Here is a 17623-nt window from a genome sequence, read left to right as displayed (position 1 = left end):
CAGCTGTGCACAAAGGAGGGGTGAGAACAAGCTACAGGGAAACCAAACAGAAACAGCCAGAAAGCAGCCCAACCAGAACATGGAGAACATGCAGGAAGGTAGTTCAAGGTGCCATGGGCTCCTCCCCACAAGGAGCAAACAGGTGACTGGTACTGTCAGCACTCCCTGGCTGACCCCGGCCAAATCTGCTATTGTTCACAGATGATCCTGGAGTTGAGTCACTGCGGCATTGTCCACCCTCTCTATCAGCAGGAAGCAGCTGGACAGACCAACAGCAAGTGCAGGAAACTTTGGCCTCCACCAGATCCCCTCCCTGTTTGGGAGGCCCAGCATCCTGTCTGCCTGTCCTCCAGGGACCCCTGCCCACCCCTGATGCATCCACAATTTGAAGACAAACCCTATTGCCCATTTCCATTTGCCTGGAGAGACACAAGCTCTTTGCGTGGCATTTTGGTGACTTTCCTAGAAGGGAGGTGGGTCTCCTGGATTCCAGTAAATAGAAACCAAGATAAAAGAAAATAGGCGGTAGACAAGAAAACAATTACATTAAATTCATTTGGAAAGGACGGACCCCATAGCAAGGAGATAATCTTTTCTCTGGACTGAAAACAAGAGCAAGCTTCTGACCTCCTCACTGCCACAGTATATTGGACAGAACTGAGGTGCACAGCTCTCTGGATGTATAAATGTATATAAATTTGACCTGGCTCTCGATGCTCAGATGGAGCACCCAAAAATTCTTGCTGAGATTTAGGACCAACTCACAAAAGCAGCAGTGTGGTTCATGGGTTCACGTCAGGCAGAACCAAGCCTAGTCCTGCCTGTAACCCTCAGTAGCTGTGTCACTGATAGAGTGTAAGTGCCATCACATCTGTCAATCAAGGTTTGCAAAGTCTAGTACCTACAGGAGCCAGGTGGAAAATATAAGCTTGTGAGGCCACCTGGGTACAAGCACACATTCCCCACAAGGTATAAAGACTGAAGGACCAGGAAAGTCCACAGGCCCCACACGATGGTGGAGGCTGGGACTCATATCCAGCCAACTGTTGCTGTGGGGCAGTACAGTGTACTCTACTGTGTAGTTCAGTTTGCTTCCAACTTTCCACAGCCCAAATCCCTATTTTTGTAAAAAGAATCTTTCCAGCATTTAAATGTGGGCTCTAAAACACAGCAGCATTAGTTGGGCCAGAACAGTATGTATCAGTGACCTGGATAGGACCTAAGACCCAAGATCAGACCTAAGGGCTAAGAGACGGCGACCTAAGTTCTAAACCTTAGGCTCCTCACCTATACAATGAGAGCAAATAACAGAGCCTCATGTTGGGAGGATCAGGTAGCATTAGGCTTGTCCAGCACTTCACACGGCCTGACACACAGAAGGCACTTGATAAATGGCAACCATTAACTTGGGAGAGATGAAAGGGACTTCAGGAAGACCCACCCTAACCTTCCATTCTCCAAAAAGGAAACTTCACTCAGGGGTCCTGAACCATGATTTGCAAAAAAGCCATTGGCAAGAGCTCGGCAGGACCCAGGTCCGCTGACTGCCACCTCTCCCAATACAGACTGGAAATATCACCTGTCACTGGGCAGGTGTTCCTCACAAGGGCTGGTCTTCCAACTGTCATGGCCAACTCTGGTTTCCCCCACACATTTTTGCCCCTCCTGCAGCATCCACGAGGTGATGGGGGCTCAGTTCATATGATCTGACTGAGTGGCTCCCATCTCACCCCCACATTCTGATTTATACTGAGTGTGTTCTAGGGCTGCACCCTGTGCCAAGCTCACTCTCCTGCCCTATCTCAGTCTGGGCGGAGTGGTAAAGGGCAGGCTGGGCATGAGAGTGGGCAGTGACATCAACAGGTATAAAAGATAAAGAGGGGACAGAGAAGGCCAGAAGGGACATGATTTGTGCCTGGAGCCAGAGTGTGGGCTGGGTAGCTGGGGGAGGTGAGAGTAGGCTGGGAAGAAAGGCTGTGTCCTGAGCAGGCCAAGGAACCCAGGCTTGAGCGATGCGGCCCTGCTGGCCTGTGGGTTTCTGCCTCAGGGCAGGTGTCATCAGCCCTCCCTGGGACAGGTCCTGTGGGTTAGCCAGCCAGGTTCTAAAGCACTGAGCTACATTTCCTGAGGTGAACCTGAGTACCTCAAGGTTGTGCCCTGGCTCGGCCTGGCTCCTGGCCCCAGGATTCCTGTTTGAACTTGTTCTTACTCAGAGATGTCCCACCTGGCTCCAGTAGGTACTAGACTTTGCAAACCTTGACTGACAGGATCTGGAGTTATGGCCTCGGAATTCCTCCTGTTGGTTCCAAAGCATACATTAAAGCTTACCAATTAACACCAGCTGGAAAGCAAACCTTAGCTGGAAAGAGGCAGCCAGGGAAAGGAAGAACAAATGAACCCAGGCATCACACTTCCCAAGGAAAGCAATTCAAGTCATAGGACTTTTACAGCCAAAAGGACCTTAGGGACCATCTGGTACAAACCCCTTGCGTTACAGTGAGGAGCAGGGCCCATAAAGGAGTAGACATGCCCAAGGTCACACAGCCAGTTAATGCAGACAGACACCAGACTCCCTGGCCTCTGGCTGCCAGCCTGCGCCCTCTCCAAGGCAGCACTTCCCCGTTTCATCCTTTCAACTATGAACACTTCCAACACCACAGCAAAGAATGTGTCACACACCTCCCCCCCTCCCCCCAGAAGCTCCCAGAAAATCCACACTAACAAAAGCCCAAGGTCACCACACCTTTTGGCACAGGTTTCTCTCCGGGCTCTCACTGCAGGAGGTAGCTGAAAGAAGGGAGAGAAAGGCTACAAAGAGGAGGGGCAGGCGTGCACTCCCACAGGGAGTCAGCAGGCTGATGGGAAAACACACACACACACACACACACACACACACACACACACCACGTGGTCAAGTGAGAGGATTTCACAGCAAAGCACTAGGAAGGCAGAGAGTGACAGGGAGCTCCCGCAGCCTTCCAGGCCTCCAGATCAGGTCCCCTCCCCTCGGGCAAAGAACACAGACTAGGAAACGCGCAGATCTGCATACCCTAACTCCTAGCTGGCGGAGTTAATGAACTCTGAGCCTTGCCCCTCGTTTATGAAAGAGGTGCCCCGGCACCTGACACATACAAGGTAAAGCATTAACTGCTGGTTATTCACATCAGCGAGACTTTCTGGCTGATACTTCAACGGCCCTTTGCCACTGTATAAGCATCCTAAGGACTACGCATAGCACCTTATTCAGCTTGGGGAATATTCATTGATGGACTGATTTTCTAACCAAACATCCCAGTCCCCCTTCACAGTGGGGAGTACAACCAAAATGGCTGCCTTAGCTCCAGGTAGCCCCAGGGCAGTGCTGAGCTCCACTTTCATCTGACCCAGGGTTCTCACCGACAGGATGACCAGTTCCCCAGGCCCTCAGCTCACAACTCCCCCATGCTGCCCATCCAAGTTCTGCCTGGCTTTGTAACCTGCCTGCCATGCTTATTAGTAGATGTCACCTGACCCTATTCAAGTTTTTGGAGGAGTCAGGAGGAAAGGAGGAGGGAAGCGGGTGGTAAATGTTTTCTATGGGTTACAGATGAGGAAACTGAAGCAGGGAAATAAGGCCATCCGCTGCCAGCCGGTAATCAGCCTAAGGCTGGTTCTCACACAGTGCCTGGGTGGTGATTCGCTGGGCCGAGGTGATCTAAGAGGGCTAAGGAATCTAAGGGCTGCAGATGCAGCAGGGCAGAGCCCACACAGAAGCTTTCCCGTGTTTGTTAATAAGTTCCCTAAAAAAAAAAAAAGGCAGAGGAAGGTAGTCCAATAGGAAAGACAGATGATCCTCCTCCTCCTCCTCCTCCTCCTCCTCCTCCTCCTCCTCCTCCTCCTCCTTCTCCTCCTTTTCCCCCTCCTCATTACCACCAACTGACAGCTACATAGTGTTTTCCCTATGCCAGGCCAGGTCCAGATGCTTCACAAACTCACCCAATAATATATGAATACCCTGTGAAATAAGTTCTTTATTATCCCCATTTTATAGATAAGAAAAGGGTCCAGGTGCAGTGGCACATGCCTATAATCCCAGTGGCTAGGGAGGTAGAGGCAGGAAGAACTTGAGTTCAAAGCCAGACTCAGCAAAAGTGAGGTGCTAAGCAACTCAGTGAGACCCTATCTCTAAATAAAATACAAAATAGTGCTGGGGATGTGGCTCAGTGGTTGAGTGCCCCGGAGTTCAATCCCTGGTACCAAAAAAAAAAAAAAAAAAAGGGTCTTATCTAATTTGCCCAAGGTCGCATGACTGGGGAATGGCAGAGTCAGGATCTCGACCAGGTGTGTGGTATTGACCACTGTCCTATGCTGCCTCACACCATACAAGCCTCCTCCACCTCCGGGCCACCCTCCTGTCTTCCCAAGTCATGAGACCACAGCCTGCAGACGAACTCTCAGGCCTATAGGCTCTGGAACCTGAGGCAACTGCCTCCCAAGGTGCTTCCTCCAACTGCAGGCATCTGGCCAGCAGGTGCTGGGGTTAGGGAGGCAGACAAATGCTGCTGGCCTTGGGCTCCAGGCAGCAATGAGGACAGCAGGAGGTCACCAGGCCCCAGTCAAAGGGGATACTCTGTTCCCACTGACTCAGAGTCCCAGAAGAACAGATGGACAGGGGAATTTCTGAATGAGTAACTAACCACAGAAGAATAAAGTCATGTAAATCATCCCAGAACACAGTTAAAATAACATTAGGCATGGGTTTTCAAAAGCTGGCCCGAGGAGGTAGGAAATGCCCTAAACTGTGCTCCTCCGCTGTGGCCTGCCGCAGGGAAGTGCTGCGCCTGGTGTGGGTTTCTGGACTCTTCCTGGTTATAAAACTACCAGGTTTTTACCCCATGGGCAGCAGATGAGGGATTGCTAAACACACTTGGATTTCTCCCACCAACAGGAGAGAGGCCCTAGGACACAAAACCAGACAAATGATCAAACCGATTCCTCTTGTTCTGTTTCTGTTAAAGTGCTTTTATTAATGGGCTGCTTGTCACGATCTCCCTCCAGCAGCTTATGAAACGGAGCCCAAGAAAACCTAACAACAGCTCTGCCCTATCAGGATGGGAAGTGACAGTGGGGAAAACTCAAAGCCCTTCCAGCAGGGTGAGCTGTGTTTGCAACGCACATCAGGAAGGTGGGCTGGGCAGCCCCCACTCCCCTGACTGAGCTTGGAAATGGGAGGAGTGAGATATTGGACAGCCTTAGCTGGTATTTTTGTCATAATTCAGAACAAAGTTCTTTCCTGCTCACACAATTTTCATCCTGCTAGTAAAGTGAAGGTTTGTCACCCCAAAGGCTTACAACTCATCCTGGCACTTGGTGTGCATATACCACCATCAGGATGTCATCCCACCCCTCAAAGCCACCTCTAGGTCAAGGCCAGGAACAACCAAGAACAAACTGGAGCTTGTCCAAAGGTGGCAACAGGATCGACAGGTCTAGAAATGAAGTTATCTAAGAGACAGCTGAGGGAACTGGAGAGGAGGCGGGTGGGGAACTGTTGTCAAATGCTCGCAGGGTTGTCATGTGCACCAGGGGGCCGGCTGGCTCTCCCAGGCCCTGCTGGAGAGGCATAGCCAAAGAAAGCATGGCTCCAAAAGGAAGAGCCGAAAACCAGAGGTGCCCGGCAACAGGGGGCAGTTCCCACCAGCAACAGTGTCCCAGCGGAGCCTGGCTCCAGAATGGAACCCAGTACCAGGGACAAAGAGAGAAGATGAGCTAGAGGACCCTTACTCCTCTGAGTCTGTCTCAAGCCCTGAGGAGCTGGGGACTGCAGTGGGTAGGGTTGTCTATCGCTCTTCAGTATTACCACTTACTAAGCGCTTACCAGGAGCTGGCATTATGCTCAGCCCTGCACAGCCATAAGCCAGCCATAAGCCAGCCAAACAGGTACACATCTGTCACATGTAAGTACCCCAAAATTCCTGTTGGACAAATAGAGAAGCAGATTGCCAATATCAAGCCACAGAGCTGGTTTATGAACCCAAATTAGAGCCACCAGGACCTGCATCCTGATCTACTGTACCTCACTGGGGCTACTGCCTGGGTCCTCAGAGACCTGTTAAGATGCTGGCTTGCAACTAGGTGTAGTGGCGTGTGCCAGTAGTCCCAGCTACTGGGGAGGATCACGAGCCCAGGAGTTTGAGACCAGCCTGGGTTAAACATACAGAGATCCCATCTCAATATACTAAGAAGAAGAAGAAAGAAAGAACTGACTGTAACCAAATGCAACCAGGACATCAATAGCAGAAAACAAATTTTGTTTTCCAAATATACCCTAATAAATATGCATTATTTTTAGGAAAGAAAATAGCAAAACTTTTATCTAAATAGTCATGTTCAATCAGAAATGTGTCCATTTAAGAACTGGTTGACCAATCAAAAAGACAGTGAAAAGGGTTACTCAAAAAATAAAAGTAGCTGGGTCAAATTCCATTCCATTCCCAATTTTCTGAGGAATCTCCATACTACTTTCCATAGTAGTTTCACTAATTTGCAGTCCCACCAACAATGTATGAGTGTACCTTTTTCACCACATCCTCACCAACATTTATTGTTGCCTGTATTCTTGATGATTGCCATTCTGACTGGAGTGAGATGAAATCTTAGAGTAGTTTTGATTTGCATTTCTCTAATTGCTAGAGATGTTGAACACTTTTGCATATATTTGTTAAAATCAGCTTACTATAGTGACACAGCCACATGAATGTTTACAGTAGCTCGATTCACAATAGCTAGACTATGGAACCAATTGAGGTGTCCCTCAATAGATGAATGGATAAAGAAAATGTGGTATATATACTCAATGGAATATTACTCAGCTTTAAAGAAAAGTAAAATTATGAAATTTGCCAGTAAATGGTTGGAGTTGGAGAATATCATGCTAAGTGAAATAAGCCAATCCCACAAAACCAAAGGCTGAATGTTTTCTCAAATATGAGGATGCTAATTCACAATAAGGCGGGGGGCACTAGGGAAGAATAGTGTTACCTTAGATTAGATAGAGGGAAGTGATGGAAGGGGAGAGGAGGGGATGTGGGGATAGGAAAGATAGTAGAATGAAACAGACATTATTACTGTATGTATATATGTGACTGCATGACCAACATGATTCTGCAACATGTACACTCAGAAAAATGATAAATTATCCCATCTATGTGTGTTACATCAAAGTGCATAAATGCATTCTACTGTCATGTATAACCAATGAAAACAAATAAAAAGATTAAAAAATACCCAGTGCCACAAAAAAATGAAAATTATAAATATAAGTCAAAAGATGGCAACAATTCAAAGATCAGTCAACCAGTAAATGAATGGCATAAACAATAATGTGGTATATCCATTAAATCGAACACTATTTGTCCTTAAGAAGGAAAGAAATTCTGATGATACATTCTACAACATAGATGAAAATTCTGAAAACATTATGATAAGTAAAAAATCAGTCACAAAAGACCACATCTTGCAGGACCCCACAGATACAAAATGTCCAAAAGAGGAATATCTATAGAGACAGAGAGTAGTACACTGATGGTTATCTAGGGCTAGGATGGAAAGACAAATTGAGGAGAGGACAGAGTGACTGCTAATAGGATTTCTTTGGGTGGTGATGAAAGCGTTCTCAAGTCAACAGTGATGATGCTCACAAAACTGAGAATATGCTAAAAACCACTGAATTGTATGCTTTAAATGGGCTGATTTTATGGTAGTGAATTACACCTCAATAAAGTGAACCAGTTGGCCTTCTTCATTAATTTTAACAGATTACAGGGAATCTGATAAAGGGCAAAAATTACGGAGTTAATTAGGGGAAGCAGCAGCTCACTACTTCTTTCCAGTGTCACTCAACAAATATTTATTAAAAACATGTTATAAGCCATGCACTGCCTCACCTCAGGGGTCAGCAGTCATGCGCCAAATCCAACCCGCTGCCAATTTTCATATGGCCTGCAAGCCAAGAATGATGTTTATATTTTACAAGACTAAAAAAAAAAAAACAGAATAATATTTTATGGCATGTGGAAATTATATGAAATTCAAATTTCAATGTCCATAAATAAATATTACTGGAACTCAGCCATGCTTATTCATCTGTGTATTCTCTATGGCCACTTACTTTTGTGCTCCAAGGGCAGCGCTGAGGAACGGCAACAGAGCCCATATGGTCTGCCAAGCCTAAGATATTTACAATTGGGTCCTTTGCAGACAAAATTTGCCAACCTCTGCGCTAGAGATTAGAGTGTAGCAGAGGGGAACAGTGAGGAGGAACAGTAGGGTCTCTGTCCTCAAGGAGTTAATGACCAGCGAGGAAGATGATGGGGGCCTGAGGACCACACAGTGAGGGTACATCAATGGAGACAAATGTGGCCATGCAGGAAAAATCCTCCAGCCTCTGAGTGCACCAAACAAGACCTGGGCACCGGAAGGAGTGGGAGGGAGCCACATTTTCAAAGGCCCTGAGGAGGGAGAGAAGTGGCCCACCCAAGAGCCACAAGAAGGCCACCAAGGCCTTCACACAAAGCTTTCACAGCAGCTGGCACTCATTCCCCGGCCAGGCTAAGGTCCGGGAGAATGTAGCAGGGGGCTGAGAGCCACCTGAAAGTTTGTACAACCCTATGCCAGGTGACCTGGGAAGATAGAAGGTGGGCGAATTTATCAACTGAAAAATATGTATTGATTACCCAACAAAGTGTCCATCCCTTTCTTTATCCAGTTCATACACGACACAAAATAAGAAAAAGATGCAACCTTTGGCCAGGCACAGTGACACATGCCTATAATCCCAGAGGCTTGGCAGGAGACTCAGGCAGGAGGATCACGAATTCAAAGTCAGCCTCAGCAACAGTGAGGCGCTAAACAACTCAGTGAGACCCTGACTCTAAATAAAATATAATATAGGGCTGGGGGTGTGGCTCAGTAGCCAAGTGCCCTGAGTTCAATACTTGGTACCAAAAAAAAAAAAAAAAAAATGCAAACTTCAGACTTCAAAAAGGAAACAGTAACTTAAAAATACAACCCCAAGTTCTCACAATGGTCTCACACCCCAGCTAGACTTGGGTCCTGCGACTCAAACATAAGTGCATTTGCCATTGCCAAGGCCTAGAATGTGATTCCCCAGAGTGTCTTCCAAAGGCCCACGTGTTAGAGGCTTGGTCCTCAGTCTGTGGCACTACTGGAGACACAATGACCTCCAGGAAGTAGGAACCCAGTGGAAGGAAGCTGGATCACTGGGGGCATGCCTTTGAGATCTATCTATCTATCTATCTCTTCCCCCCCCCCTTTTCCAGCCATCATGAGTAGAGCAGCTTTTGTTCCACAAAGTGTTCCCCACCATGATGTGCAGCCTCACTACAGGCCCAAAAGCAAGGGAACCAATAGACCACAGACTGAAACCTCTGAAATCATGAGCCAAAGTCAACCTTATTAGTTGATTTATCTCAGGTATATTGACAGTGACGGAAAGCTAACGCACCAGATACCCCCAGGACTGTTTCCTCCATCTCTAGAGGTCTCCATCAGGTGTAATTTACTGGGGGAAGCACCCCTCCCACCACATACTCTTTCCATCATGCTCCTGCATGCCCTACGCCCTGCCCTGCCCCATCACACTTGCCTCCATCTGATGGACATGTACCTCCTTTTTCCTTGACTCTTTTACTGGAATATATATTTAATATATAATATTAATAGTAGAAGCTTCATTTTGCTCACTGCTGTATTCTCAGCATGACCTGACACAGAGTCATCTCTCGATAAATATTCATAGAATAAATGCAAACACAAAACACCTAAAGAAAGGTAAAGGCTAAATATCCTTGGTTTGCAACCTTGAACAAGTTACTTCCTGCTCAAACCCCTCATCTGTGGACAAATATAATGAAAGTGCCTACTTTGTGGGTAAAAAGGTAAGGAACACAGATTATTGTTATTATCATCTTCTTGTGTTGTGTGGGTCTTCCACATCTACAGGTTTTGCATCTGAGGATTCAACCAATAATGAACCAAAACTAGTCAGAAAAAAAAGAAAGATCATGTCTGTACTGAGCATATGCAGACATTTTTCTTGTCATTAGTCCCTAGACAATATAATATTGCAATTATTTATATTGTATCAGGTACTCTAGGAAATCTAGGGATGATTAAAGTATACAGGAGTATGTGCACAGGCCCTTATATAAGGGACTGGAGCACCCATGGATTTGGTATCTGCAGAGGTTCTGGAAACAATCCCCACAGATGCTATGAGATGACAGTGTATATCTCATTTAATTCTCATAAAGACCTATAAAATAACTTTTATTACAAATTCCTTGTAGACAGATAAAGAAACTGAAGCTAAGAGATCCTTGGTAAGTTATCCAAAGTCAAACAAGAAGTAAATGACAGAATTTAAAACCCAACTCGGCAATATCAGACCTCAGGGTCCATGCTCCTTCCTCTATATCCAGCTGCAAAATAAAGTTGTCCAAAGAAGCTGGAGAAAGGGGGCCAGCATCTATCGGAGCAATCAGCATGTTCATGAATGAGTGGGATTTCAGAGTGGGTTCTAAAGGAGTAAGAGATTCCTATGAAGGGCTAGGGCTGTAGCTCAGTGGTAGAGCACTTGCCTAGCATGGGTGAGGCACTGGGTTCAATCCTGGGCCCCACATAAAAAAAAATGAATAAAATAAAAATATAAAAAAATACATTTTAATAACAACAAAGAAAGGATTCTGATGAGCAGAGAATGCAAGAAAGTCATCCTAGGCCCAAGAAAGTGGAGATGGGGCAGGTTTTTCCACAGAAGCCAACATTATCACGACACCAACAAACAAGGACAATAGCAGACGCCTGAGGAGCATCTGATCCAACCATTCATTTTACAGAGCAAGAAACTAGGGTGTAAGGTGACAGAGGAACTGTGAAAGGCTGTACAAGGAGTAACTTATGCCTGTGTTGATGCTTTATTTTTATTCATTTCATTCTTTATAAAAATTACAAGCAATTGGACTGGGGATATAGCTCAGTGGTAAGGTACCTGACCCCCAGCAACGACAACAACAACAACAACAAAAAAATAGCAATAACACATATGTACTATAGCCAGAGAAAACAAGCCAGGATGAGGATAAGGTTAATAGTGTCCCCACCACTAGTCAGAAACGATGTCCAACAGTCTCATATTTAACAGGTTCAGAGTTACATAAGCCACCGGCCTGCATCCAAGGGCAGAGTTTGAACCTCCTTGAAGTGTACTTGTATTGACATTTTTGTTTCCAAATCTGTTTGTGATTCATTCATTTGTTCGTTCCCTCATTCTGCCAGCAATTACTGGGACCTTGGATAGAACCTGCCCAGTTCCAGGCATGGGGATCCTTGTAATGCACATACATAGCTAAATCAGCTTTCATTCCTTGCCCACAAAGGCTGATGAAAACCATCCAGTGGTCTATTAAAAACAACAAGTGAGGACAACTAAATGCCCCAAGTATGTTCTGGCCAACGCTGGTCTCTGAGAGAACGCATGTGAGAGAGCTCTGCTCCCACCCAACACCTCACAAAGTTGAGAGCAAAGAGACTTTTTAAGGCAAAAACCCATGATTTAAAAAAAAAAAAAAAGCAGAAGGGTTGATGACAGTAACATGATTTTGGAGACTGGAGGGCAGAAGGATGAATGGTAAGTGACACAAAGCTGAATCCTAATCCATCAGCACTCTGAAACCCCCAAAGGCTTAGCATCAGGGGGCACTGCAAACAGGAGGCAGATTAAAAGTCTGCTGTAAAAATAGGACTAAATAGGGCTGGGGTTATGGCTCAATGGTTGAGCACTTGCCAAGCATGCACGAGGCACTGGGTTCAATCCTGGCACCACATAAAAATAAACAAAATAAAGGTATTGTGTCCATCTACAACTAAAAAAAATATTTTAAAAAAATAGGACTAAATAAAACCATCCATCCATCACTCATCCTCTGTCCCCACTTCCCTCAGCCAGTGAATGTCCCTCCTCCACCCATCATCAGACAAGGAAGTAGCCTTTTTCTATGGACAGGGCAAAGCAGATCTGTGGACTGAGGAAACTGGACACAGGGTTAAGTTGACATGCGGAAGCTAAGACCCTGGCCCACTTCTTCCATTAAGCTTCTGGGCATAGGGAGTCTTCTCTAGGGAATCTCAACAACCTGCAGTACTAACTTGCTAAATTCATAAATGAACAAACCAACCAGAAACCCTACATGAGGCCTAGGTCCTCTGTCTTCCTCCCCCCACCCCTCACACGCACACTGTCTGCCTGCCCCTCTCTCTCTTTCTCTCACTCACACACACACACACACACACTATCTGTCTGCCCCTACACACACCCATACACACACACACACACACACACAGCTTCAATTCACCTTTATTTGTGTGTGTGGTGCTAGGGATTAAACCCAGGGGCATTCCACTACTAAGCTATATCCCTAGCCTTTCTTTCTTTCTTTTTTCTTTTTGAGAGACAGGGTCTCACTAAGTTGCCCAGACTGGCCTCAAACTTGAAATCCTCCTGCCTTTGCCCCCTGAGTGGTCGGGATTACAGGTGTGTGCCATTATACCCTCCTTCAGTCACCTTTTTCATGCTTCATTCAAATGCTAGCAGACTTCCTAGGATCACTAGACTGAAGAAAGTTTGTCCAGAGGAAAGACAGGAAACACACACACATGTGTTATAGGAAACAATCAGGATGAATCCTTCCTTCCAAAAATAAGCTACCATTAATATCCTCAGAGACACAGGAGATGATATTGTATCTATGAAACCAAAACAAGCTGCTATAAAAGAAGAAGATTCAGACAACAAAATCTCTTAGAATTAAAAATAGGATAACTAGAATGAAAACCTCAGCAGAAAGCAGGAAGATAAAGGTGGGGGAAAAACTCAAAGAAAAGAAAGAAAATAGAAAATATCATAAAACTATAGAGCCGATCCAGGAGATGTAATATACAAATTCTAGACATTCCAAAGGAGAGGAGAAAATGGAGGGCGTAAATTATCAATGAAGGAATTCCATAAAATCTCTCAGAACTAAACATAATGTGTGCTCCAAGACTGAACAGACAGGTCCACAAGACACCCAACACATCGGGTGAAAACTGAGCCACACAAAGGCATGTCATGTGTGACATTTCAGAATACCAGAGACAGAGACTTTCACATCGGACGCTAGAGAATCCAGAGAGGGAAAACCAGGCCACCTAGAAAGAAGTGAAATGGGAATGGTGTTAGACTTCTAGACAGTAACCTTTACATGAAAAATAAACAACGCTTTGTACACATGTGCATACACACGCCAATCCCCGGCTTAGATCTCTTACCAAGCCAGAATATCAATAAAATGTGAATGCCGAGAGTTCTTTTTTCAGATTTGCAAAGTTTACAAGCATTAAGAGTACCGATTATGTAGTACTTTGCCCCTGTGGCACATCTGTCACAGCAGGCTGCAAATGCAAGATGACTCCCTGTCTACACCACTAGACTCCAGGGGAGAGACTAGGTCTTACTCAGCTCAGTGCCTCCAGCAAGAGGTGCCATGGAATTTCACATGACAAGGACGCTAAGTGCCGGGAGGAGATGTGTAAACAGAATCTTCAAGAATAAGCAAAGATGGTACAGCACAGTGTGGGTGCAGGCAGCAGGAATAGGTGCCAAGGCTCAGGGACCCATCACAATCCATGGGTTTGCCGACCACAGACAAAAGTCCCAGTCAACATCTGCAACTGAAGCCAGGAAAGCATGAAGCCATGCTCAAGTAGCACTGGTGATATTACGAGTATCTGGGTTCACTTTAATATCCTTTATGGAACAAGGTAATATACAATAAATAAACTACAACCTATCTGAGTATGAAGCATGGGGATACTGAGGCAAAAGGCTGGCTGTGGATGTGTCCTAAAGGTCCCCAGAGCAGCCTGGCAGCAACTAGAATGCAAGCCACCATGAAACCAGTGCCCTGTACAGAGATGGGAAGCCGGACATAACAAGAGGATGCAGAGGCTCTGGAAGAAGGGCACTTGAAATATGGCCACTGGGCTGGAACAGGGGGTTCACTGTACCTGGTCCCACTCTCCCCACCCCCACATATAAAAGCCGGAGATTTAAGGCTCTGAAAGATCACAGGACCAGAGAATGGGTGAAGGTCAAACACACGGGAATACAATCTAAGTCTTCAGGTTGCCCCCTACCCCTTGAACCCTGCGTAGCCAACCTCGGGTTTTCATGCAGATTTTCACTGGCTGGATCTTGAGGTCAGGAAGGACAGTCATGGATGAATAACGGTCTGGCCCTTGCACCACCCTTAACTCAAATTTATGGAGGCAGCTTTGTAGAGGGAGCCTCCCCTCCCCTTGCACCTCCCTCTGCTCTCCCCACGGAGGGGACTCCAACGGCGCAAGTTTAATTGGATTTCCACGGACCAGGGATGATTTCGTGCTCTGCAGTAGCAGCAGCAATGGCGGTGAGGTTTCTGAAATAGACGCAGTCAAGAGCCTGTTTGCTTTGCCTCTGTGGCTGGTAACCCAGGGGGACCTGAGCAGCTGAGGAGGACCCTTTTCTTCCTAGAATGGTGCCTTCCACCCTGCTGATCAACACGCCCTCTCTGCCAGGCCCAGCCTCTGCAGCCACAGGCTGGGCTTTGCCGGTGGCATATATTCTTGGTTGGGAACACACTGGCTGCAGCTGGAGAAACAGGGCCAGGCAGGGAGCCCTGTGGGAAGTGCGGCCTGCTCGCTTCTGAAACTCTCCCTCCTCCCACCACTAGTTCCCTTCTCTGCTCACAGAACAGACACACTTGACATTTCAGGCAGACAGCACCTCCCAGTCTGAACAGCTCAGAATAGTGAATCACCTGTGTGTCTCTCTGGGTCCTTTAGTCTCTCAAAGTTCTCTCTCTTTATTACACAACAGGGGTAAACCGAGGCACGGGGTGGGGCCCAATACTTACAGGGGCTCCACTGTCATCAGAAACTCTCATGCTCAGTCAGGCAACCACCAGCTGCTGGTGCCCAGCTCTGACATACGCACCCTAGACATCTCACTGTGGGCTTGGGAGGGCATATGCACAGGTGAACTAGGTACACACTTAAGCATGTGTGACAGCCACAGTGAAAGCAGACACATAACAAACCCTACGCAAGAGTGTGCACATCAGGTGTGTGTATGTGGGGTAAGGGTAGAAGCCAGTGAGGGCGTGTGAGCAGATGTGTGTGAAGAACACATGTGCGTGGTACGGGTAAATGTGTGTATGAGAGCGGAAACAAGTATGAGGTCATGAGGGTGTATGTGAGCATGAAGTGTGTGTGTGTAGAGAGAGAGAGAAAGGGGGAGGCGGGAGAGAAAGACAGAGAGTGTGTGTGTGTGTATAGGCCCCAGGGCCACACTGAGACAGTCGCTGAGTAAGGAGGGCAGGCAAGAAAGATCACTTCCCCAGACTCAGAAGCCAAAGCGCCTGATTAATATAAAAGGAACAACCCTAAATCTAGAAGCCCAGCTTCCCACTCCGCTTACCTCTGCCCCACCTGCCTGTGCTCCTAGGTTCTCTACCCGAGAGAGCTCCTGGGTTGCTGTACTCTCAGCCTCACTCTCTGACCTCAATTTTTCCAACCTGTAGCATTTTTTTAATTTTATTTTTTCCCACTCCCCCTCCCCAAACTGTAGCTTTTTTTTTTTTTTTTTTAGAGACAAAGAAAAACCCTCCTTCCTTCCTTAGGGAGTGATAAATACAAGGATTATGGAATGACATTCTGAAAGTGATTTGAATAACTTGGAAGAAAAGGGGGAGATAAAATACAGGGCATTTCAGCCCAAACTTTCCTCAGAACTGGGGGAGCTGCCGTCCCCAGGGAGGGTAGGGCTCACCTGCAGAGGTCTCCATCTGCCTGCCAGGGGCACTGAGCCCAAGTCGGTAGCAGGAAGCTGGGGTCTCTCAGTAGCAGGCTTGTCTGAGGAGCCAAACACAAGACACAGGGTCCTCGCGGGCCAGAGAGGCTGCTGTCCACAGACGGGGTACAAACTCCACCCCCCAAGCAGCCTCCCCTAATCTGGAAACAATCTGCTCTTCCTTCTACCAAACAATCAAGTTAAAGGAGGGGGCCTGTCCCTCACCTCCCTCCTGGGTGACCAGCTGAACACCTGAGAGTAGCCAAACAACAGGCTCAGAGGCGGCCTGACCATCACACCCAGATATTTGTTCACTGCTGTCCTCAACAATCAGTCCTTCTGTCCCTGAAAATATGAGCAATAATCCAGAGCATGAACTTCGGCATCAGACTGACCTGCGCTGACAGCCAGCTCCACCACCTTTTACTTGTGTTCCTGGTTTAAAAAAATTTGATTTCTTGAACCTCGGCTTCTTCCTAATTAAAAAAGAGATAAGAGTTGTGAGGGTTAAATGAGACGTGCACATAGTAACAAAAACAGCACGGTACTGGTACCAAAACAGGCGGGTGGACCAATGGTACAGAATAGAGGACACAGAAACCAATCCACAAAACTACAACTACCTTATATTTGATAAAGGGGCTAAAAGCATGCAATGGAGGAAGGATAGCATCTTCAACAAATGGTGCTGGGAAAACTGGAAATCCATATGCAACAAAATGAAACTGAATCCCTTTCTCTCGCCATGCACAAAAGTTAATTCAAAATGGATCAAGGAGCTTGATATCAAATCAGAGACACGCCGTCTGATAGAAGAAAAAGTTGGCTATGATCTACATACTGTGGGGTCGGGCTCCAAATTCCTCAATAGGACACCCATAGCACAAAAGTTAATAACTAGAATCAACAAATGGGACTTACTCAAACTAAAAAGTTTTTTCTCAGCAAAAGAAACAATAAAAGAGGTAAATAGAGAGCCTACATCCTGGGAACAAATCTTTACTCCTCACACTTCAGATAGAGCCCTAATATCCAGAGTATACAAAGAACTCAAAAAATTAGACAATAAGAGAACAAACAACCCAATCAACAAATGGGCCAAGGACCTGAACAGACACTTCTCAGAGGAGGACATACAATCAATCAACAAGTACATGAAAAAATGCTCACCATCTCTAGCAGTCAGAGAAATGCAAATCAAAACCACCCTAAGATACCATCTCATTCCAGTTAGATTGGCAGCCATTATGAAGTCAAACAACAACAAGTGCTGGCGAGGATGTGGGGAAAAGGGTACACTTGTACATTGCTGGTGGGACTGCAAATTGGTGCAGCCAATTTGGAAAGCAGTATGGAGATTTCTTGGAAAGCTGGGAATGGAGCCACCATTTGACCCAGCTATTCCCCTTCTCGGTCTATTCCCTAAAGACCTAAAAAGAGCATGCTACAGGGACACTGCTACATCGATGTTCATAGCAGCACAATTCACAATAGCAAGACTGTGGAACCAACCTAGATGCCCTTCAATAGATGAATGGATAAAAAAAATGTGGCATTTATACACAATGGAGTATTACTCTGCATTAAAAAATGACAAAATCATAGAATTTACAGGGAAATGGATGGCATTAGAGCAGATTATGCTAAGTGAAGCTAGACAATCCCTAAAAAACAAATGCCAAATGTCTTCTTTGA

At 46.3% G+C, this 17623-nt stretch overlaps 1 protein-coding gene across 4 annotated transcripts in view; it reads right to left on the bottom strand.

Moving 5' to 3' along the window:
• The window catches only part of Tspan9 (tetraspanin 9), a 199838-nt gene that overhangs the window by 158135 nt on the left and 24080 nt on the right, over positions 1–17623 (bottom strand). For 2 of the 4 annotated variants that reach the window (XM_071610326.1, XM_071610325.1), the window contains exon 3: positions 16324–16404. The exons of 1 other annotated variant lie outside the window; for it this stretch is intronic. The gene's annotated coding sequence lies outside the window, so the exon portion shown is untranslated. Of the gene's footprint in view, positions 1–2743; positions 2793–16323; positions 16405–17623 lie in introns of those variants that run through there. One more of the 4 variants, XM_027951184.2, reaches the window with a different exon arrangement.

This window comes from Marmota flaviventris, chromosome 3, assembly GCF_047511675.1.
Source record: "Marmota flaviventris isolate mMarFla1 chromosome 3, mMarFla1.hap1, whole genome shotgun sequence".
NCBI lineage: Eukaryota > Metazoa > Chordata > Mammalia > Rodentia > Sciuridae > Marmota > Marmota flaviventris.
The sequence above is the reverse complement of the archived record's forward strand: the minus strand, read 5'-3'. Positions and strand labels throughout refer to the sequence as shown.